At 45.0% G+C, this 23,553-nt stretch overlaps 1 protein-coding gene across 2 annotated transcripts in view; it reads left to right on the forward strand.

Annotated features, from left to right (window-relative positions):
* ELK3 (ETS transcription factor ELK3) overlaps nucleotides 1-23,553 on the forward strand; it is a 298,938-nt gene that overhangs the window by 151,840 nt on the left and 123,545 nt on the right. The gene's annotated exons all lie outside the window — the stretch shown is intronic.

Below are 23,553 nucleotides of genomic sequence, written 5' to 3' on the forward strand. Positions count from 1 at the left end.
CTTCCCCCACAACTGCGTTCTTCTCAGTGGGCTGTTGCTTCTCGTATGCCAGAGAAAAAGGATCAGGAAACGGCGTCTCGGCCGGAGCTCAGCGGATCAGCCGCTGCACGCCATCAGCTCCAGGCCATGCCCATCGATTTTGGACCATCATGAATCGATATTTTATTTTCCTCTGACAACTTTAGTTTCAGGATATGGTAAGATCCCAATAATAGATTGAATAATTATAACTATAATAATAATTCAAGAATAATAATTCAAGAATATAATTCAAGCTTACTGACATTGCCAGGGCTTTATTTGTGAAAATGGCCAATGTAGTTGAAATCCCACATACAAAATATCGCAACAACAGCTGATTAACTTATCAATTTCCTAGAAGTTTGGACATTTGTTTAAAGTTTCTGTCTTGTCTCACTTTTCACATATTATGGCATGCAATTGTGGTTAAATCGTGGTAAAGCAGAACCACGCTACACCTTACTTTGGGATTCTGTCCAAGCTTCAATAGCTAAAGCCTCTGATCATTGTTTCGCTAGTAAAACCTTGGAAATAATGATTTTGTCACAAATGTTGCTGGCAACAACACATATACGGGTGGCGATGTCCGAAATAATTAGGGCACTGATGAAACCCATAAACCGCCCTAAAGATTATTGGCCTGGGGAAAATCCATCGAAAAACATTTTGTGAATCAGACCCTTTATTATGTAATTTAAGCAAACATGGAGCCATCACATTGGCATTTGGAATACAATAATTCACTATACGAAGAAGAGATGGATTTGTGCCAATGTCAGGGCAAAGCTGTACATTTCCCTACGTTTGACATACATGGGCGCACTGGGAACCAAAGGAGGCCCTTTATTTTCTTGCGTAGTTGGCCCCTTATTACACTGTGCTACACTGTGCAAGCGAATATTGCATCTTAATGGTGTGTGTTTTATATAGTAATGTAAAAAATGCAGAGTGCCCTCACAAAAAAGGCCCATGGCATAGAGGCCCACGGGGAAATCTCCAGACTTCCCTTTGGCCCGTCTACTAGTGTTTCAAAGGGCAACCCAATGTGCAGGAAAATGATCAGACCCATGATTTCTAACACGGCGTGAACTATGCAGAAATCGAACATAATTGCCTTGAAAGGCTTTTCATTCATACCTTTACGGTCAAAATTGCATAAACCTTCCAGCATATCTATTTGTATGTATAAAACATTAAACTGTGCTGAATTCGGTAGGGGGGAGTGGTTTTTCCAATCTGCCCCTGAAGTGTTAAGAAGTTAGAAGGCCCTTTGCCAGGTACACTCAGTAGCTTGTGTTTAGATTATAGATACATTTATTAGGGGGGAGTGGCCTTTTCTCGTCTGCCTATGCAGTGTTAAATAGCGTCGAAGCCCCTTTGCTATGCACGTTCCGTAGCTTGGTTTTGGATTATGGATACATTTATTAGGGGAGAGTGACCTTTCACGTCTAACTCTGCAGTGTTAAAGAGCGTCGAAGCCCCATTGCTATGTAGGTTCAGTAGCTTGTTTTTGGATTATAGATACATTTATTAGGGTGGAGTGACCTTTCTCATCTAACTCGGCAGTGTTAAAGAGCGTCAAAGCCCCTTTGCTATGCACGTTCCGTAGCTTGGCTTTGGATTATGGATACATATGTTAGGGGAGAGTGGGCCTTGCCATCTGCCTCTGCAGTGTTAAAGACTGTAGAAGCCCCTTTGCTATGCATGTTCAGTAGCTAGCCTTTGAATTATAGATGCATTTATTAGGGGGGAGTGACCTTTCACATCTAACTCGGCAGTGTTAAAAAGCGTCAAAGCCCCTTTGCTATGCACGTTCCATAGCTTGTTTTTGGAATATAGATATATTTATTAGTGGGGGATTGACCTTTCTCATCTAACACTGCAGTGTTAAAGAGCGTCGAAGCCCCTTTGCTTTGCACGTTCAGTAGCTAGCCTTTGAATTATAGATACATTTATTAGGGGGAGTGACCTTTCACATCTAACTCGGCAGTGTTAAAGAACGTCGAAGCCCCTTTGCTATGCATGTTCAATAGCTTGTCTTTAGATTATAGATGCATTTATTAGGGGGGAGTGACCTTTCACATCTAACTCGGCAATGTTAAAGAACGTCGAAGCCCCTTTGCTATGCACGTTCCTAGCTTGTCTTTGGATTATAGATGCATTTGTTAGGGGGAGTGGGCTCTTCCATCTGCCCCGCAGTATTAATGTGCGTCGAAGCCCCTTTGCTATGCACCTTCCGTAGCTTGGTTTTGGATTATGGATACATTTATTAGGGGAGAGTGACCTTTCACGTCTAACTCTGCAGTGTTAAAGAGCGTCGAAGCCCCATCTATGTAGGTTCAGTAGCTTGTTTTTGGATTATAGATACATTTATTAGGGTGGAGTGACCTTTCTCATCTAACTCGGCAGTGTTAAAGAGCGTCAAAGCCCCTTTGCTATGCACGTTCCGTAGCTTGGCTTTGGATTATGGATACATTTGTTAGGGGAGAGTGGCCCTTGCCGTCTGCCTCTGCAGTGTTAAAGACTGCAGAAGCCCCTTTGCTATGCATGTTCAGTAGCTAGCCTTTGAATTATAGATGCATTTATTGGGGGGGGGGGGGTGACCTTTCACATCTAACTCGGCAGTGTTAAAAAGCGTCAAAGCCCCTTTGCTATGCACGTTCCATAGCTTGTTTTTGGAATATAGATATATTTATTAGTGGGGGATTGACCTTTCTCATCTAACACTGCAGTGTTAAAGAGCGTCGAAGCCCCTTTGCTATGCACGTTCAGTAGCTAGCCTTTGAATTATAGATACATTTATTAGGGGGAGTGACCTTTCACATCTAACTCGGCAGTGTTAAAGAACGTCGAAGCCCCTTTGCTATGCATGTTCAATAGCTTGTCTTTGGATTATAGATGTATTTATTAGGGGGGAGTGACCTTTCACATCTAACTCGGCAGTGTTAAAGAGCGTCAAAGCCCCTTTGCTATGCACGTTCCTAGCTTGTCTTTGGATTATAGATGCATTTATTAGGGGGGAGTGACCTTTCACATCTAACTCGGCAGTGTTAAAGAGCGTCGAAGCCCCTTTGCTATGCACGTTCCTAGCTTGTCTTTGGATTATAGATGCATTTATTAGGGGGGAGTGACCTTTCACATCTAACTCGGCAGTGTTAAAGAGCGTCGAAGCCCCTTTGCTATGCACGTTCAATAGCTTGTCTTTGGATTATAGATGCATTCATTAGGGGGGAGTGACCTTTCACATCTAACTCGGCAGTGTTAAAGAGCGTCAAAGCCCCTTTGCTATGTACGTTCCGTAGCTTGTGCTTGGATTATAGATACATTTATTAGGGGGGAGTGACCTTTCTCATCTAACTCAGCAGTGTTAAAGAGTGTGGAAGACCCTTTGCTATGCATGTTCCGTAGCTTGTTTTTGGATTATAGATACATTTATTAGGGGGGAGTGACCTTTCTATCTAACTCGGCAGTGTTAAAGAGCGTTGAAGCCCCTTTGCTATGCACGTTCCGTAGCTTGTCTTTGGATTGTAGGTACATTTATTAGAGGGAGTGACCTTTCTCGACTAACTCAGCAGTGTTAAAGAGCGTTGAAGCCCCTTTGCTATGTACGTTCTGTAGCTTTAGCTTGGATTTGGATTATAGATATATTTCACTGATTTGTTTTCTACAGTCCTGTCCCTGTCAGTCAACAGAGCGATAAGCAGTGATGTTATTTGGGGATCACCAAGTGCACCACCTGGGACCAATGTCATCTCCCTGGGAGACCATTGGTGCTGATCGTGCAATAATTCGTTTAGAGGTTGCAGTGGAAGCAGCAGGCAAAAAACAACCATAGCTCTTGTTTACTTCCTAGATTAGCCATCCGTGCTATGCCACTACAATCGGTCTAGAAGACAGACAAATTGCTTCAACCCCTCTAAATCCCTTCACAGCGTCACCAGAAAGAGGAAGCGGGAGGGTAGGGCAGAGAGATGAACAGAAGAACTGGCGCCTGCTGTCACGATGCCCTGTCTCTTTAAGACAGAGACTGGGCCTACAACGACAGGTCACGTGACGCGTGACGGGCAAAGTTCAGTTACTAATACGTTTTTGAATAAAGAAGACAGTTACACAAAAGCTGGTGTGCGGTCCTTATTTTCCAAGGCCCTAGCAGCCTAACAACTGGCGACGAGGTTGTGTTCCTCGCGCACCAGCGTCCTCCTCCACGGCGCGGGCGATCCCACTGCACTGAATTCCTGCTCTCCTTCAGCGGCACAACCGTTCCCGGGCCCGCTTCATCTCGGCGTGACGAGCGCCCCGCTGTACGCCACATGACAGACACCCGATCCCGGGCCCTGTCTCATTACTAGCGGACCCGACCCCGGGTCGCTCCCAACTCCTCCTCCGGCTGACGCATCAGCGGACCCGGACCCAGCCCCGGGCCCATCCTCCTCCTCCCACAGCAACAGCAGCTGCAGACCCGACTCCGAGCCCCGCCCCACTCGGCCCCCAGCAAACTAAAGCGCACTTCCAGGAAAAAGCAAAGAAAAGCCAGACACGTTGTCTGGAGCCGCGCGGCAACCCACCAGCGGCCAAAGCCTACAGGCTGCATGCCGCATCAAATAACTCACAGGTGGGTGGTGCCCCTCCCGCCTAATGTGCCTAGATGCCCAGACTGCCAGCAACAGACAGGCGTGCAGATAGTTCGGGGATACTGCTGTCTCAACTCAAGTGGCCACACCCAAACACAGACAGTGGCAGAGATTATAATAGGCACCCGCAGCCTCCGTGACACGAGCCACCAACCAAGCCTGAAGCCACTATGAGCTCCCCTGACCAAGGAGGACAAGCTCAGGCACCACCAGCACCTGTGGCAAGATCTAACAACACAGCATGGCGAGTGCCACCACCTTTCTCCCTCACACCACAAGATGACAAAGGGCCACGCTGGATAGAGTGGCTAGAAGACTTTAACAACTTTATTGCTGCAGCTGGAGAAGAAACCTCGCCCAGACTGCGCAGCATGTTTCTCAATACAGTTGGAACTGAAGTTAAAACAGTCATCAAAACAATTCCACCGGCTGAACACCCTGATTTTGCCACGCTAATCACGGCCCACAACAAACGGCTGGTCATGGAGCGCAATAGAGATTATGAAAGATATATCTTTCACCAATGCACCCAAAGGGTTGATGAAACTGTAGACGAATTCATCACCAGACCGCGGGTCAAAGGGGCACACTGCCAATTCCATGCATACTCGCTCGAGGAAGTCATCCGCTTGCGTGTGATCAAGGGATGTATCTCTCTGACACTTAAAAAACAACTGCTTAAAAAACCCTTGGACAGAGAGGAGGTCAGTGAAATGTCCAGAATCCTCTAAAGAGTTGATAGACAGGCAACTCACATGTCTGGCTCCACGTCCACAAAACTGGATAAGACTGAGGTCATAGCGACAGTCCACACCAACACTCCCCAAGGAGGTGACAGGAATAACAGCCCAGGACAACAATCAACTCCGCGGATGCAACGCCATTGCTATCGCTATGGAATGGCCTTCCCACACGCAGGTACATGCCCAGCCCTCACCCAGAAGTGTGGCAATTGTGGGAGGGAAGGACACTTCCAATCAGTTTGCCGTGAAGGCAGGCCATTCCCTACAACACGAGCACCCACGGTGCCCCAGTACAGGTCTTACCAAAGGCCACCGCAAATGCAGTTTTACCAAATGCGACCATAACAGCAGGGACCTCGAAGGTTTGTGAGAGTGGTCGAGGAACTTTATCCAGAGGAGGAAGCACAAGGACCCGATGAGCAAGACCCAATCCCACACATTTGCGACGAATATGATGGGCCGCCTCCGTGCCAAGAGTACTACACCACAGTACCGTATGGAAATGAGTACACAAATGCTCAGTATGATACATTCCTTTCAGACAACTTCGTCAACCTTATTATGGATGACACGAGAGCCAGTGAAGCACCACGAATTACGGTGGAAATTTGTGGGAAGCTGTTTCAGTTCCTCATTGACTCAGGGGCCACTGTAAACATAATGGGAGAAAGAAAGTTCCTACAGATCCAAGGTAAACCAAGGCTAACACAGTTCACACAGATGAACACCTTTGACCTAAACAGAACTGCGGCGTCCCGAGGCCAGATACAAGCAGCCGCTCGAGAAAGTACACGGACTCGAGAAACATACCACCACAGCCAAAGAACCGGGCCAACAGCTTGCACTAGCTGGAGCTTTTGGAAGGTGAATGGGCAAACGGACCACGTGCCCCTCACCTGCCCTTGATCCCCTCGAGACATAAGAAAATTATGGTCCTGAAGAAGATGATAAATAGTCATCATCGAAACCGGTCGACCACCTTTTAACCAAGGATATCTCAGAAATTAACCAGGGATACCCCGTGAACTAGACCATAAAAACACTGTACTATGGATGAAGTTCCTTGTTTTTAACCACTTTTTACGAACAATTTGTTTGTTTCCAGAACCATCAACGAGTAATTTGTAACTCGGGGACCACACACTTCCTATGAAGGTCATTAAAAGAAGATAAAACAGTTCCTCTCTGAAATGTGGCCCCAAGTTCCTCTGAAACAAAACAGTCACCCCAGAAATGGGCAGAAGCCCCATACACCCCATGCCTAAGGACAGAAGCCCCCATATAATATGAGGAACCTTCTGTGAATATTGATCTTTGAGGTCATCCACTAATCGGCACTAGAGCAAGAATCAGCTTCCACAATGAAATAAGGTGGACCACCCCAAAAGTGTTCATGTGTGTTAAAACATTGTTTCAATTAACACTTTGGAAAAACTTTGAATCATTAGTCATCGTTTCCCTGAATGTGATCCAGTAACACAGTTCACAGCCAGGATCTTCCAATGGGGCGCTGACACTCCATTGCACTCCGTAGGGTCCTTCAGATGTCGTCTCATCCATCGGAACTGTGCCACCACATCAACCATCCACGTGATCAGAAGCCTGACAAAAGGGAGATGCCTCCTAAGTTACAAAACGGCCTCAGATCTGGGACTGATAGACATCCACGTACAGGCAGATGACACCATCCTCTCCACGGCTCCCCCACCTGACCCAAAAGAGGGCATCTACACCATGCAAACGAATGCGTCAAGTCCTGCCACCATCACGAAGGAAACAATCCTGACTGAGTTCCCACTCCTATGCACAGGGCTAGGCAAAATGAAGAGCCCACCAGTCAAATTACACATTGACTTGTCTGTTGTTGCCTGTGCCTCAACACCCACGCAGAGTTGGCTTCCATCTCCAGTCAGCCGTGTCGAATGAACTCAATCAACTACTAAAGAATGACATCATTGAGCCTGCCACGGGCCCAACCCCATGGGTTTCACCTCTTGCACTTGCACTATCAGAAATGTCGACAGGCCTATTACGATAGTTATTTTTCACATTCTGTATTGCTTCAAGGACTTTTTACTGAATGTACTGTATTTTCCTTTGTTCCCTTCCTCCTTGAAGCGCTTTGAAACACTTTGTGTATAGGCGCTATATAAATAAACAATCATATCATATCATATCTTGTCATTGTCCCAAAGGAGGGTGGTCAACTATGACTCTGCGTCGATATGAGAATGGCCAACACCGCGATTCAAAGAGAGAGAGACATCCCGGGCTGAGAATAGAGGACATGATCGTACAGCTCAATAAAGCCGTTCTTTTTTCCAATCTGAACCTAAACCAGGGTTACCATCAAATGGAGCTCCACCCTGAATCCAGAGTCATCACCGCCTTTGCCACGCACAATGGACTCTTCCGCTACAAACGCCTAAACATTGGCATATCGTCGACGGCTGAAATCTTTTATGAGGCAATTCGACAAATCATCCGACCAATAAAGGGAACGTTCAACTACATCGATGACATCCTCATATTCGGAAGATCCAAGGATGAACATGACATTGCTCTAAGAGCAACATGCAATGCCATCCAAGATTCAGCAAATCCAAACTCAAATTTTTCTGACACATATTCTCAGCAGACGCATGACCCGGACCCCGATAAAGTCTCCACCATCTTCAACCTGCAGGAACCTGGCCAAGCAGCAGATGTAAGATCCTTCCTGGGCATGGCAGGCTACTGCGCCAGATACATTCCCCATTTTGCCACCATCACTGACCCACTGCGACGCCTATTGCAGAAGGACACCCCGCTTACATGGTCGGTTGAATGCCAAGCAGCCTTTGACTCCCATCAAGCAGGCCCTGGCGAAAGCCAGGAGACTCGCTTACTTTGATCCTGAATGGCATACAGAAATTGTGGTAGATGCCAGCCCAGTGGGACTGGGAGCCATCTTGGCCCAAACCAGTGGATCAGATGCTCATCCGAGACACATTGTAGCCTATGCCAGCAGAGCACTAGCACCTCCAGAATCTGTGTACTCACAAGCGGAAAAGGAAAGCCTCGAAGCAGTGTGGGCGTGTGAGCACTTCCATAATTTCATCAATGGGAAAAGGTTCACCCTCATCACGGACCACCAGACCCTGCTGTCAATCTTTGGGAACCCCAGGACGAAAATGCCCCAGAGGATTGAGCGATGGGGCATCAGGCTTCAAGAATACGACTTCCAAATCATTCATCGCCCGGGCGACGAAAACAAACCAGCAGACTGCCTTTCAAGACACCCGGTAGGCAAGCCTGTTTCTAGACAGGGAGACACGGAATACATTAACTTCATTACATCCAACACCATACCACCAGCGATCTCTATAGAAACAGTGGGGCTAGCCTCAGCAGCAGACCCGTCGATGGCCCTGGCCATTAGTCTCACTGAAAACAACAAGTGGAAAGGCTTTCGTCGTCATCCCGGTGCATGCAGAGACAAACTTGAAAGGTTAGCCAAGGGTACACACAGAGCTCGTGGTACAAGACAAATCCATAATCCTGAGAGGATGCCGACTAGTCATTCCCCCAACCCTATGTTCTGAAGTCATCAAGACGGCCCAAGAAGGGCATCAGGGAGCATAAAAGGCATCGGGGAGCAGACAACACCAAGGGACAACTGAGGTGTCACATGTGGTTCCCGTTCCTGGACGCAATGGTGGACCGGTGGGTAAAAAAACTGTGTACCATGCCAATGCACAGCCAGAGCTGAACCCCCAGTCCCGCTCTGACCAACTTAAATCCCAGACCATCCATGGGAAAGAGTCGCAGTGGATTTCTACAGACCGCTCAAATCAGGTGACTACCTACTCCTCTTCATCGATGAACATTCCAGATTCCCGATGGTCAAGAAAGTGAAATCCACGGCGTTCGCCCATGTACCCGCCATATTTGACGAAGTAATCAGTGAATGGGGAATTCCTGAAGTCATCAAATCAGATAATGGTCTGCCCTTCTGTGGCCACGAATTTGGAATATTCGCAAAACACATGGGTTTCAACCATCAAGAGATAACATCAAGGTGGCCTCAAGCCAATGGCATGACAGAAAGGTTCATGGCGTCCATCAAAAAGGTACTACAAAGAGCACGGGTGGAAGGCGTTGATCCACATCAGGCACTATGCCGAATGTTAAGAGACTACTGCAATACACCCCATGAAGCCACAAACAGTACTCCAGCAGAATTTATGGTGAGGTATCAAGTCCGCACAAGGATAGTCAGCAACTCGGGAAACCAGCCTGCAACTGTCACAGATGTTCTTAAGAGAGATGCCGAGAGAAAGGAGAAGACAAGGGTAGCAACAGACGAGCACAGAGGAGCTCACCCGAAAGAGTTTCAGATAGGGGATGAAGTATGGGCCCAACAACCCATGCAGAAAAAAACTGATCCCCAGTTTACACCAACACCCCTTCAGGTCACGGTGGTAAAAGGAACAATGGTCATCGCCACCAATGCCAGGAAAGAAGTGACCAGAAATAGCTCACAGTTTAAACATGTCAGCAGAGGAGAAGAAGGAGGACCAACAACCCCTGAGTCAGATCCGGAAGACCCTGAGTCGAGAGATGACCCGTGGATTCCTCCAGAGCCACCACATCAACAGCAAGAGGAACTGTGTGACTTATCGGTAGGGGGCTCAATGTCAGAGCCCGCCTGGCGACCACAGAGGAATGGCCTCCCAGACTACTTGAAGAATGTTAAAGGGGCGTAAGGATATTTGTCTGGGGGTGTTGTCACAATGCCCTGTCTCTTTAAGACAGAGACTGGGCCTACAATGACAGGTCACGTGATGCGTGACGTAGGGGGGAGGAGAACGAGGAAAGTTCAGTTACTAATACGTTTTTGAATAAAGAAGACTGTTACACAAAACCTGGTGTGTGGTCCTTATTTTCCAAGGCCCTAGCAGCCTAACACCTGCACAATGGAACTTGTTCCACATCGAGTTTGAGTCCACAGCAGGGTTCAGACGGTGGCACCAAAGGGAGGAACGCATGCTCAATGTTCACTTTTCCCAGATGAAAGAGCATGCATACTGCAACAACTCTATGCTAGAATGCGTCTCCCTTCCGGTTGTGGACCTGGGGCTCAGACAGCCCATTAATACAAGCACACTTCGTGGGGAGAGCATGCTTTAAGGTATGATGGCAGTACTTTGCCATTTGAGGCTATACTTTACATATGGTGACTGTAGCATTCATGTGAGGCATTAACTGGTATACAATGGCAGCAATGGAAATTTTGAGGCAGCAATTTGCATATGATGGCAGCACTTGGACATGTGAGGGTGTTCCTTACATATGTTAACTATGCAGTATCCTAAATTGTACTACAAAGTATTAATTCCAAGGTACAGTTGGGGTGTTTATTTATAATGTTTTCCATACATTTTCTTTATACTGTGCCTCCTACAGTGATCTACAATGCATTTGCCGGGTATAAAACCATGTTTTGAGAAAGGTCTAACACCTATTCTATAAAAAGAGTAGGTAACTAATAAAACAGAGCAAGAAAATATACAAGGGAGTCAATGATTGAACTTATAATAATTTGGTGATTGATATATTATAGTGCAGCGGTCGCCGCACTATAGTTAAGGTGAGTGGGGAGTTCCATAGGAAATCAAAAAATGAAGTGCTAATAAATGTTGACTCGTATGATGAATTTGGGTGAAATTTTGCAGACAATTGTGTATGCACGAGCCCCCTCAGACTGGAAGTTTTGGGAGAGTCATAAAAAAGTTTAAAAGTTATTAAGAAAACAAAAAATAGCACTTTCGGCCTAGTCCCCATTCATTTTTCTAAAGAACATAAAAGGTCAATTTTTACCGGACCGCACAGTGAAAACCGCTAGATGAAATTAGACCAGGTCCAAAACAACTTGGGCACGAAGCGTTGCCTGGCAATCCTTTGGGGGTTCTCGGGTTATTGGGTCCCGTACTTTTTTAAATATTTGACGGAGAAGGGGGTGCACCGTTCTCCCAAAATTATAGAGATATTTCTCATGGTGCATTGCAGCAGACAGGCTTTTCAGAAAGGAAAAAGCAAGCATCTTTTTTTCTCAGATGCGAGATATAACTGCGGTTATACCCATGGTTACCGAAAAAAAAGGCAGAAAAATAAATGCCATTTCAAGGAGGAAATATGGTAAATGGTATCAGGCTAGAGGTGGGGGGTTAGAGGGTGGTCACCATGTCAAATCTGGGAGTTGCAGTGGGACCAAGTAAAGAGCACAAACGATTTCCTGTAGCCACAGTTATACAGAAGGATAACCGTGTCTACATAAGAAAACACAAGCGTGAATGAAAGTGCATCGTACAAAAATGACTAGTGTTGGGGGGAATGGGGGAGGGCAGGGGAAGTGAGGAGGCCTTGAGGGGAGTGAGGGGAGGAATTACAGATGGGGGGAACTTACTTGGTAAGTGCTTAAGAGGGCAGAGAAGCATTTGTTTCTCCCGTTGTTTTTCCGGATAACCGTGGGTATCTAACAACTACAAATAGCTGCAGCTATCCGAAGAACTTTGTGATTTAAACCGCGGATATGGGAAACACATTTAAAAAAAAAGGATAAAAGGATTATTTTAATAGTTGCGTGAGGAAGGGAGTGAAAAGTAGTTTTTTATACAATAGAGCTAGCACGGGTTAGTGGATCGGTAATGTTGTAAAATATACAGTCGGCCGTGCCCATTAGCCAGGGCTGACTAGTACAGCCGAAGGCCCTGGCTAGTGGGCCTGATACACATATATATTGGCCACGGTCCAAGGTTTTGGCTGAAGGCCATAGCTAGTGGCCTGGAATTGTAACCAGGCTACTTGTCTTTGTGTAAGAGGGCAATGCTACTTTATACATAGCTTAATCAACCAGGTGAAAGTTTTTTTTCAAACCTTTTTAAACCCACTATAACTTTCTTGGTGTTGTGAAAACATGGCCAAATGCTACAACCACAAGGCTGTCAGGACTATACTGCACAGATGATCCCTAATAAGGGTGAAGCCACGTATGTAGTCCTGGCAGCCTTGCAAATGTCTGTCTTGGGTCATCAATGACATTTGTGATGTCATCTTTCATGTCCTGGGTGTTAGTCTTAGCAGTGCACGGTGGTGGCGTAAGTTATGGTTGCTTAATTTACCATAACTGGCGAATTTCTGAGGTTTTTCAGTTTTACTTTGTAACTAAAATGCCCCTTTTAAAAAGTTTCTTCAGTGAATCTCAGCTTTTTATCAGTGCAACTTAACCATAACGTCCCTTTAACAATGTCTTTTCAGTGAATTTCATAGGTTTTTACCAGTGCACCATTAATTTCCTACAACTTACTGATATCACACTTACCCTAATATAGCAACATTGTTGTCCAAAGTTTCACATTAAAACTCTGCCATTCCCCACTTTCTAGTATCCTTTATAACACTTATATACACTTTTTCCAACTTTTTCCATGGTTTTTGTGTTCATCGACGTTGTGATGACATGTCTGCGTACGCGTCCGCACTTTGCGAGCGGGAACCGTGCTTCGCGAACAGTTCGGAATTGTGTTTTCTGCTCATCTAGGAACTTTCAAGCTCAAAATGTACCCTTGCTCAGCTCCTACACCTATTCTTACTCATTATCCATTAACAATCTAGCATAGACCACATACTTGGAAGAATATTAGCAAAACTCTTATTTATCTTAAAAATGGCTTCAGCTATTACCATCCCTCTTCCCCAAGAGCCACCACCACCAGCTGGAGGACCTACACAACAAAAAAAGAGCAGTACTTCCAAAAACAATGAAGAGGACCAATAAGATGAGGTAGAGGCAGTGCCAACCTCTAGCACCCAGAGTGAATCATTGGTGTGGAAGTTCTTTACCACTGTCGGGAATGTACTAAAGGCTAAATCTACCAAAGTAAAATGCACTGAGTTGTACTCAGTCGCGGAATACCTGGACAGTACTCCTATGGGACCAACTCCATGCGCAGCCATACCAAATCCAAACACTGCAATGCTAACAGAAAGGTTGTTCCTTTCTTGGCAAATAGTATGCTGTCTTCTTCCACCTCATCTGCCTCAATGAATTCTGTAACTACACAGCCTACTTCTGTGGGACACAAAATCCCACCAGCTACCTTGCAAGCAATAAAAGAGGATGTTGATCCATATCATTTGAAGACAAGAGTACTTTATATATACTGCAACACACCACTCTGCAGGGGGAGCAATGTGGAAGTGCTTTAGAAACTGTAATCAAGGAACAGGAGAAACATTGCCCCTACTTAGATGTAACACATGCGCAACAATCTTTCCCTATCACCTGACCCTCCATATTAATAGTTGGTGCTTCTTCCCTCATTTCCCTCCCCACCTTACTTTCTGACCTCACCTGCAAAAAAATAAAAATAAAACAAATAAGAACGACCTTTCACAGTTAAAAAATAGAACTAAAAAAATTATCTTATAGACATTTCTCAATAAAGTAGATATACTCAATAAGATTCTCCAACATTTCCATTAGCATTTTGTGTTATGCTAATGGGAATAATGTGGCGTTCACCGGCCTGTCAGCCCAAGTTATCGACCCAAGTGAACCGAGGGCCAATAACAAGGTTCCGGCCCGTTATCCCCCGTTCCACCGACTGCAAAGGGGGATGAAGGTCATTAGCACCCTGGGTTGCCAAAACGGTTACCTGGGGTGCTAAAAAAAGGATTTTCCTTCCTACAGTGGAACGCGCGTGGCGTCCCGCTATAGGAAGGAAAATCCTTTTCCAAGATGGCCACCATGGAAAGGGAAGGCAGGGATACGTACGGAGCCCCTATTCCCTTTTCATGGTAGCGTGCAGAAGGCAAATAGAAGGAGCGAAAGTGGCAGCGGCACCCGCTGCTGCCAAAATAAGTTAAGTAGGGGTTGTGGCAGGTGAAAAGAAATGGGACGGATGGTGAGGGGAGATGGCGGCGGGGCGAGACGGTCATAAGCCAGCTTGGAATGTGGGCTTGTAACTTAACCATAACTACAGCGCTGCTACCGCAGGTCCTGTAATATATAGAGAGAGAGTGCTTTTATATGTAGTGCTATATGCCTGATTCCTCCAGATTCGAAGAGTTGCTATAATCAATGCCACTCTTATTACACACTTATGGTGCCAAATTTATTGACCTGGGCTCTGGGATTAAAGGGCTGAGTCGACCCAGCCGTGGTATTAAATTCATGATGCACAGCATGGCATGTTCACAAGGCCAGCGCGTTGCACTTCTACCCTACAGGTTACATCTTCCATTCACACTGCTCATTGTTTGAATGGTTTGTCCAAACAAGGTTCAGTCTGCAATCTTTCTGAAAACGTTTGTCCACATTCGGCAAACAGTAAAAAAGTTATAAGCCATCTAAAAATGTTGCGACCCCCACTCTAATTTTGCCCCCTCTTGACAAAATCCCACCAACCGTTGCAAAAACATTAATATCTAGGTCTAAAATCTTTTTGCAAACATTTGTGATGATTCGTCAAATGCCACCACATTATTAAGCCTTTAAAATATTTTGGGACCCCCCTCTAATGTTGTTCCCTCTTGACAAAACAGCACCACAGTTTACAGAACCATAGAATGAAATTCCCAGTTTCATTGAATGGCGCCAAAGTTATAAGCTATCCAAAAACTGATTTTCACCAACACTGTAATGCAGAAGTAGGCATATATGTCCCCAAACATCTCAGATATTCACAAACATCACAGGACTGCCCCAGACATACGGACTGTTCGCAGATGTCAGAGTTGAAAAACCAACTGATTTTGGAGCTTTTTAAAGCTGTAACCCATCCCATCATCATCACCCCTTACCTCTCCAGAGATTGTTTCATTAGTTTTACAAGGGCAATGTTGTGTTTTTTAATATGTTTTTCCCGCAATGTTCATGGACAACGGCAGCTGTCCGTGAATCCAACATGGTGGGCGTTGCCAAAAATATGACGCACCTGATGCTTTTCACCAACCAATCAGCAGACACATATAGGGAAGTAAGTCCGTGGACCGAACCCAGATATCACTAGATATCACCCAGATAATTATTTTTTTAAAAAAAACTACTGGACAGATTTACACCCAATTTACAAAAGCACGCTTTCGGAACCAAGCCGCTGCTCCTGCTGCAAATTCGGTGAAAATCCGTCCAGCTGTTTGGGCTGTAGGCGTGAGCAAAAGGTTGTTTCTGTTGCGTCTATGGGAAAAACCACAACTTTGCCTATTCTGCAAAGTTTTATGAGGATTCATCCAGGGGGATGGCAAAGTTATAAGCCATCCAAAAAGTACTCTTTCTATGGGTTGAGCAACTTAACCATAACTACACGGCCGCTACCGAAGACCGTGAAATATATATATTTTTTTGTATATAAATAGTCGAATTCATAGCGACCAAAAGTGCAAGAATAAAATTCAGACTTTTAAATTACCCAGCGCCTTTGTTTTACAAACCTTGTGTGATGTGTCACAGCGATATTTCATTGTGGAGAGAAATGCATTAGCCTGTTCTTTGGCAAAAACAGATTTTAGAACATACTGGTGGGGCATTCGATTCAAACATGGATGGATAAAAAGTATATTTTTCACAAATAAAGGATCTGCTATGGCTACACCAATCATAACCAGTTTGGTGGCCCATGTGAAGAGTTAGACTCTTTTGTGGAGTAGGTGCCTTAGGCAAGAGCTGTTGTGGCAGTCTTTCTTTCCTGTCTTCCTGTAAAAAGACAGGCTACACTAGGAGTGTCAGTGTAGGAAGGATTCAGTAGTTGAGCAGACAGATTGCCGTGGACAGGGCAGATAATGTGCATTTATAATGTGTTTTAATAGATGAATTATATATTGACAGATGAATATTAAGGGGGTTAAGAAGTTGGTTTCACACAACAGAACCGGAGGGATATGTAATATAACTAGGATGACTTCTTGGAGCCTAGAATAATAATATTAATCGGGTAGACCAAGGGGGGGTCTTTTGGTGGCCTCTAGTAATGAAGTTTTTAAATCCTCTGTCATTATTGCAAACGGTTTCCAGGGGATTCTAATAGTGAGACTGTCAAGAAGAAGTCTCTCAGATAGTTCAAATTGGATAGTGGTTAATTTATATTGGAATCATGTTGCCTGTCCGCTATCAGATTTTCTGTATGCTTTGTCTGATGGTTTAGTGGAATGTTCCTTACGATTCCCGGCAGATGACATTCTTATTGCCGGGGATTTTAATTCTCAATGTATCTCTACAGTGGACCCCAGGTCGGGAAAGTGTAAACAGAAGTCCAGTAATGGCAAAATATGGTCAGAGTTTATGAAGGATTGGAACCTTTTTATGCTGAATGGTAACATCAGGGGGGATATCCAAAATTCTGCTACCTGGCATAGGGGTTCCTCCTTCTCTACGATCGATTATCTTTTTGCATCGAAAAATATTTTTGAGAGTTGTCATAGCTTGAATATTGGGGAAGGTAATAATGATGAAGGTGACCCTCTTTTATGAGTGTGCCCTGGAGGTCCCCTGCTATGGTCAAGCGCTGCTCATTAACAATGGTGGGAATGTAATCAAAAAGTTTCCAAAAGGGGGTCAATTACTAAATGAGGTTCTGAGAAACAGGGTGAATGATCTATCGCTTCAGCAATTATCCGAGTTATGCATGCCAGGGCTCTTTATGAATTTTTTTATCTGATTTGACTCCAGTAGTGTCTGTCTCACAGAAACCCCATAAGATTCATAAACATTCTTTCAATGATCAAATCAGTACCCAAAAGTTAGAGATGAGGTCTCAAAGATCTGTCTTAAAGAATTCGGGTTTATGTGTGGAAGTCTATATGGCAGAAGTAGTTAAGTTAAAGAACAACTATAGGAATTGGCTTCGTGCCCATAAGCATCTGGTGGTACAACAGGATGCTCAAAGAATGCTTTCTGCTCTATCTCACAGGAATTATCGTAATTTCTGGTCAATGGTGGGAATGAATGAGGTAGCTCACCATCAGAAACAGGACTCAGTAATTCAGGAGGGGGTGTGGCTGGATCATTTTACCATGGTTTATGATTCTGAGGCTCCAGAGTGGGGGATGAAGACCTTAACATCTAACTGGGATTTAGTCTTTAATGTCTTGGACCTAGAATTACTAATTAAGAAATCTTCAGCCTCTAGAGCATCTGGTCCGAATGGTTTGAGTAATTCAATCCTGAAAAAGGATCCAATCACCTGGGCGAAGGTTCTAAAAATACTCTTTGATAATGTCATTAGACAGAAGAGATTTCCAGATACCTGGAAACATTCCATAGTTATTCCTATCTACAAAAAGGGTGGCAGGTCTCTGGCCTCTAATTATCGTCCTATCTCTTTGTTAGATGCAGATAGTAAAATCTTTTCAGGCATCATCCTAGGGGAATTGGAAGCCTGGGCTAAAACAAAGGGAATTATCCCAAAGCAGCAACCTGGCTTCAGGATTTATCTACTTCATTGAATGGGCTTGTTCTAAATTGTTTAGCTGTAAAGTCATTCACCAAGGATGGCCCCACCCTTTTTGGAGCCTGGATTGACCTTTCCCAGGCTTTTGACTTGGTCGATAGGAATTTACTTTGGAAAAAACTTGATGCTTGGGGAATTCCTCCGGGTTTACTTTCTATATTGAGCGAGCTGCACTCTAACAACTATATGCGGGTCAGATTAGGTAGATCGGGTTTACTTTCTAATCCAATTAGGATAACTAGAGGATAACTAGAGGGGTTCGACAAGGCTGTTTACTTGCTCCTTTGCTTTTTATTCTATTTATGGCAGATCTAACTAATTGGTTGCATGATATTGGTTTAATATCTCCATATATCGGCCACACTAAAATAAATTAGTTAGCTTATGCGGATGACATAGTAGTCCTGGATTACTCTCAAGTGGGGCTACAACGTCTGCTTACCGCCTTAGAATCCTCTGCAAAGAGCAATAAACGTGATATTAACCCTTCAAAATCTAAGATCCTACTATTCAAGAGGCCAAACAAAATAGTTAAGAACTTTGCCTGGAAGTTAGATCAGTGTCCGGTAAAGGCCATTTCAGAATTAACATATCTGGGAGACGTATTAAGATCTTTTCCTACAAAGAGTAATCTAATGTCATCTATTGATCTAAAAGTAGTGAAATGATGTGCTCAGATGAAAAAAATTAACTCTAAATTCGGCAAATTTTCTATTTCCCCCCTTATAAGATTCTACATAGGGAAAGTAGTTCCCATAATTCTTTATGGATTGGATTATAGCATTATAGCTTTGGAAATAGATTGGGATGTAATAGAGTCTAGGTTCTGGAAAAGTACTTTAGGTCTGCCAGTTTGTGTTCCAATTGTTAATTTGCGCTATGAACTAGGTCTTTCATCACTTAGATCATGGCTAGAATGGAAGTGGATGACTCTGTACAGACTAATCTTAGATCCTCCAAAGAATTCCTTATTTGAGGAAATGTAACGCTCACCTGATTCCCGTAGAGGCGCCGGTCTTGACTGGGCGTATACCGTATCTTCAAAGGTTATGTGCAACACACGGCTGGCTCTTTGGGCTGGACCTCTGTGCACTGTATGTCTGACTTGAAGGGTAAGATGTCTGCAGATAGAAAATATGGGATTAAGGAACTGGGTTATTGAATGTCTCTCTCTTCTTCCCTTTCTCTTCTCCTGTAGAACCCCAAAGGTTAACGCTCTCACCTTAGGTAAGTGAACGCCGTGCTCTCCATCTGCCTCGGGGCAGGGTGCTGTAACCAGTTTCTTCACTGTATAAGGGGAGCAGGCCTCTTGACTTCAGAGGACTGCTGTCCGTCGTTTACTGCACGAACGGTAAGTTTTGAGTAATTCTAATGTCTTTAAAGTCTTTAGTAATGATGTTTCTTGTTTTGCAGGGTTCCGGCGATGGCGGATGACGGGCTGAAGTGAGTTGAAGATGGAGCCCGTGTGATGAATAGAAGCGCCTGGAAGCACGTAAGTAAGCGCTTGTTGCCTGCTTCACGATGCGCTCTAACTGTCTTTTTATTTTGCAGGTACAAGTTCGGAGCGGCTGCAGGGTGCCGGAATACCCACTGGGTTAGATGTGGAAAGGAGTAATGGCACGTGAGTATTAAAGTTCCCCAATGTCTTTAAACGCACCTTGTTTTGTCTTTCAGATGCGGGATGCAGCGCCGAAGGCCTCCGGAGCGTGCAAAGAGTTGGTAAGCTTTTGTCTTTCAGATGCCGGAATGCAGTGTGAAGACCTCCGGAGCGCACGAAGAGTAGGTAAGCCTTTGTCTTTCAGATGCCGGAATGCACCGCGAGGCGTTGGTGACAGCCGATGGACCAGGTAAGTGAAGAGCTGTCACTGAAGACCGTAATCCTAACCTGTTCTTTCTTGTCTTTATAGGTGTTGCTGAAGACTGGATTCAGGATGGTAAGCCTTTTTCCTTAGGCCCAGGATCAGATGCAGAAGACACGATGAGCGTTCTGCTGCAGAGGATGCAGAATAACGCAAAGCAAGATTCATCCATCAGGTGTGGTTTAAATAGCCTCCTGTAGTGCTTAGGTGTCTCCTTCCACAGCCACGCCTAGGTAAGAAAAGAGTTCCTGCTTTCCAGAAGAGTTCCAGTGTTCTGAATCTAGGGAGTGGCTCCTGCCCCACCCAACAGGAAAAGTAGTTCCAAACAGAAGAGGATCAGAGGCTCAACTGGCAGGCAAGTAAGCAGCATGGTCTGCTGCAGGTAAGTCCACCCAAGCATTATGAGCCCGGCGCTTCCAGCGCTGGGACTGGGCATATTTATGAGCCTGGTGCCACTGGCGCAAGGACTGGGTCCAAAAGGTCCCAATTGGGACTGGTTGGCACTCGGAACCTGGGTTATGGATCTGCTTCCAAGGGAGTTGGGAAAACCCTGACCTTTTGGAAGCAGAGATAATGACAGGAAACTGCTATTGAGTACCAACTAGGGAACAATGTTTTCCTGTGTAAACTGGGGAAAAAATGTTTGGAACTTGTCTGGCTGCGACTGTGATGCAGAACTCCTTTTACAGAACCCTTTGAAAGTGAAAGAAAAAATGAAATTGACTTATTGGATAAGAACCATTGAAGATATGCGAAAAATGAAAAGATCAGCTTCCCTGTCAGTATTAGATAAACGCCTTTCAACCGTGCCGGTTTATTTAAAGAAGTCCCCAAATCCGCGGTTTAGGTCGACTTTTTTGAGGTTTCGTCTAAATTTAATTCCTACCTTAGAGTTACTAGCTATTAGAGCTAAGGAAGGAGCGATTGTACCGATTTGTGATAGGTGCCCTAGTAGTGATCTCCAGACTACCAAGCATTTGCTATCTAGCTGCTCTGGGACCTGGAGCCTTAGGGCTGGCCATTTTAATAGATTTGTTCATGATAAGTCTTATATTAATTCCGAGGAGTTTTGGGCAAGACTATCTTCTGGGAATGAGTTGGCTTTATCAATTGAGGTTGTAAGGTGCTTAAGGGAACTGAAGTTAGTTTTAGACTGAATTGTTAATAGTGATTTGTATTCCTGTGTTTTTTCTTTTTTTTTGCTTTTTATTCAAGATGCTTCTGTTGTTTTTAGAATATGTAAATTTCTGTTGGTTTGTGTATTGTTATTTTTTGTTGAAATGTGTTAAAAGTCAAATTGGCTATTGCACAATAAATAAAAAAAAAATAATATTAATTTATCATTTATATAGCACTAAGAACCCTCAGGCATCTGAGCGCTGCTTATTATTACCCTTGGTGTGTGGTGTTCATTTATCGACCGTCAGAAGGATGAAATGCTGAGTTTTGCCCTGGCGTGATTCGAACCTGCGTTGGATGTCAAAGCGAGCGCTCTACTCGCTGTGCTATCTGACCGGCTGGGTCACATCCTTAGAAATGGGGTATAAGAATGCCCATCCTATACTGGTAGAGCGCAGGTATTTTTGTTCAGGCTTATTGTCAAATCATCGCACATCCAGACAAATCCTGCATTCAATTCCCACCACGTAACATTACCGATACAATATAATTTTAGCAATTTAGTCCATAAGTCTATCAAAACAAGTCCCCTTTTCTTATGGAATAACAACAGTGATACTATCTTATTTTTGAATCTATATTATGCATAATCTTTCAATTGGTTATGCATATTCATTCAAGCGATGAGCCATTTGTGTCACCATAGCAACTGGTTGAATTTCCTGAGGTGCCATGTTGGTTCTATGAACCTTTGCCGGAATCGTTTGCATTGTCGCTGAATGCATTTTTGGTGAATATTGCACTTTTTTGTGGCAAAATGCAGGGGGAGACCCCTCGCACCACACCTATCCCCATCCCCCCCACATATATCTTACCACACTTACCATATGCGTTTTACTGCACAAAATGAAAATAAAACCATAAAAAATGCATTCGGTGAAAATGCACTCAGCGAAAGTGGGCTAGACCGTTATGTTAGATCCCTTTTTTCATACTGTGCCAAATCGCCAATGTAGCAGTTTCAGAGCACCCGTTCCTCTCCAAGAATGCCAAGAGTGGATGCATTGTGCCGCTGCAAGGGATTTTCAGACCTTAGTGTTTGGAAGGAAAAGGAGATAGGTGCCACAGACAAAAAGGGGGGGGGAGGCACGAAGCCAGGAAAGGAATGTTTTCTCATAGCTTGGTTACATGTCATTCCCGGCAGGTGACCATATGATATGATATGATATGATATGGCATTTGTAACGCGCCTATACACAAGTGTTTCAAGGCGCGACGAGGCAGGGGGGGGGACAAGGGGAGACAGACAACGATCCTACTAGGCCAGGTGTCATTCAGATCACGCAAGTGCAAGAGTAGGGGGACTGGGAAAAGTGCAAGGGGAAGAGGAGAGGGAAAAGTGCAGTACATGGTTGGTAGAATACAAGATAAATAATAGGGCCAGCTGGTGGCAAGTGTAAGGAAAGTGCAGTACCTGGTAAGTAGAATACAAGATCAATAATAGGGCCAGCTGGTGGCAAGTGCAAGGTAAGTGCCGGGAGAAGGGGCTGTAGGATACAGAGACAGTCCCGTAGTGCAGGTAGGCAGTGCAGGGAAGAGCGGCTGGGCCAAGGACAGAGATCGGTGAGTGGCCCAGTTGCAGATTTAGTGCAGGTTCAGTGAGTTTAGCAGGGGAGAGAGGGAGAGAAAGCAGAGGCAAAGAGGAAGGTTTTGAGGTGCTTCCGGAACCGGAGATGGTTCTCCTCAAGTTTCAGGGAGGCCCCTGCTGCGGAGAGAGATCTACCCCCAGCTCGTTGCTTGGAGAAGCGGCTGACCCTGAGCTAGTTGGAGGTGGATGAGCGAAGAGCTCGAGAAGGAAGATATTTAGGAAGAGAGAGTAGAAGGTATTTTGGCCAAAGGCCCCAGAAGGTCTTGTGGACAATGCAGAGGGTTTTGAACTTAATCCTCGCAGCCACTGGGAGCCAGTGTAGCGATTTCAGTCCTGGAGAGATACGGTCCCTGGGCTTGAGGCCAAGGACAAGTCTTGCAGTCCTGTTCTGGATGAGTTGCAGAGGGCGGAGAGTAGAGGCAGGAAGATTTAGATAGAGGCTGTTACAGTAGTCCAACTTCGAGAGAACCAGGGCTCTGGAGACAGTGAGCTTCTGGGGGAAGGAAAGGAAAGGAAGGATACCTCTGAGGAGGTGTAGCTGGTAGTTTGACTTCTTAGAGACATCAGATATGTGAGGAGAGAAAGAGAATGTGGAGTCGAAGATGACCCCGAGGTTTTTTGCCTTGCAGGTAGGAGCAGGAAGAGGGCCAACGGAGGCCGGCCAGAGGGCTGCAGGGAAGGAGGGAGTGGGTGTGCTGATAAGTAGAATCTCAGTCTTACTGGCATTAAGGCAGAGGTCGTTGGCGGCACACCATTCCTGGATAGCAGAAAGACAGTCAGAGGTGAGGGAAGGGGAAGAGGAGGCCGAGGGTAGCCTGAAAATGAGCTGGGTATCATCCGCATAGCACTGAAAGTTGGGACAGAGAGAGCGTGTTTGGGAGTAATTGGAATTTGTTACAAGGCAGATCCGGAGTATAGGAAAAAAAGAAGCACCCTATGTAATATGTAATGTGTGCTTGGGATAGGATTGCTTTGTGTTGGACCCATTCTACAGTTGTCTATGAGCAGAACATTTGCATTGCCAGTAGTAGATCAGCACTC

This window comes from Ambystoma mexicanum, chromosome 12 (assembly GCF_040938575.1).
Source record: "Ambystoma mexicanum isolate Mex_15411 chromosome 12, UKY_AmexF1_1, whole genome shotgun sequence".
Classification (NCBI taxonomy): domain Eukaryota; kingdom Metazoa; phylum Chordata; class Amphibia; order Caudata; family Ambystomatidae; genus Ambystoma; species Ambystoma mexicanum.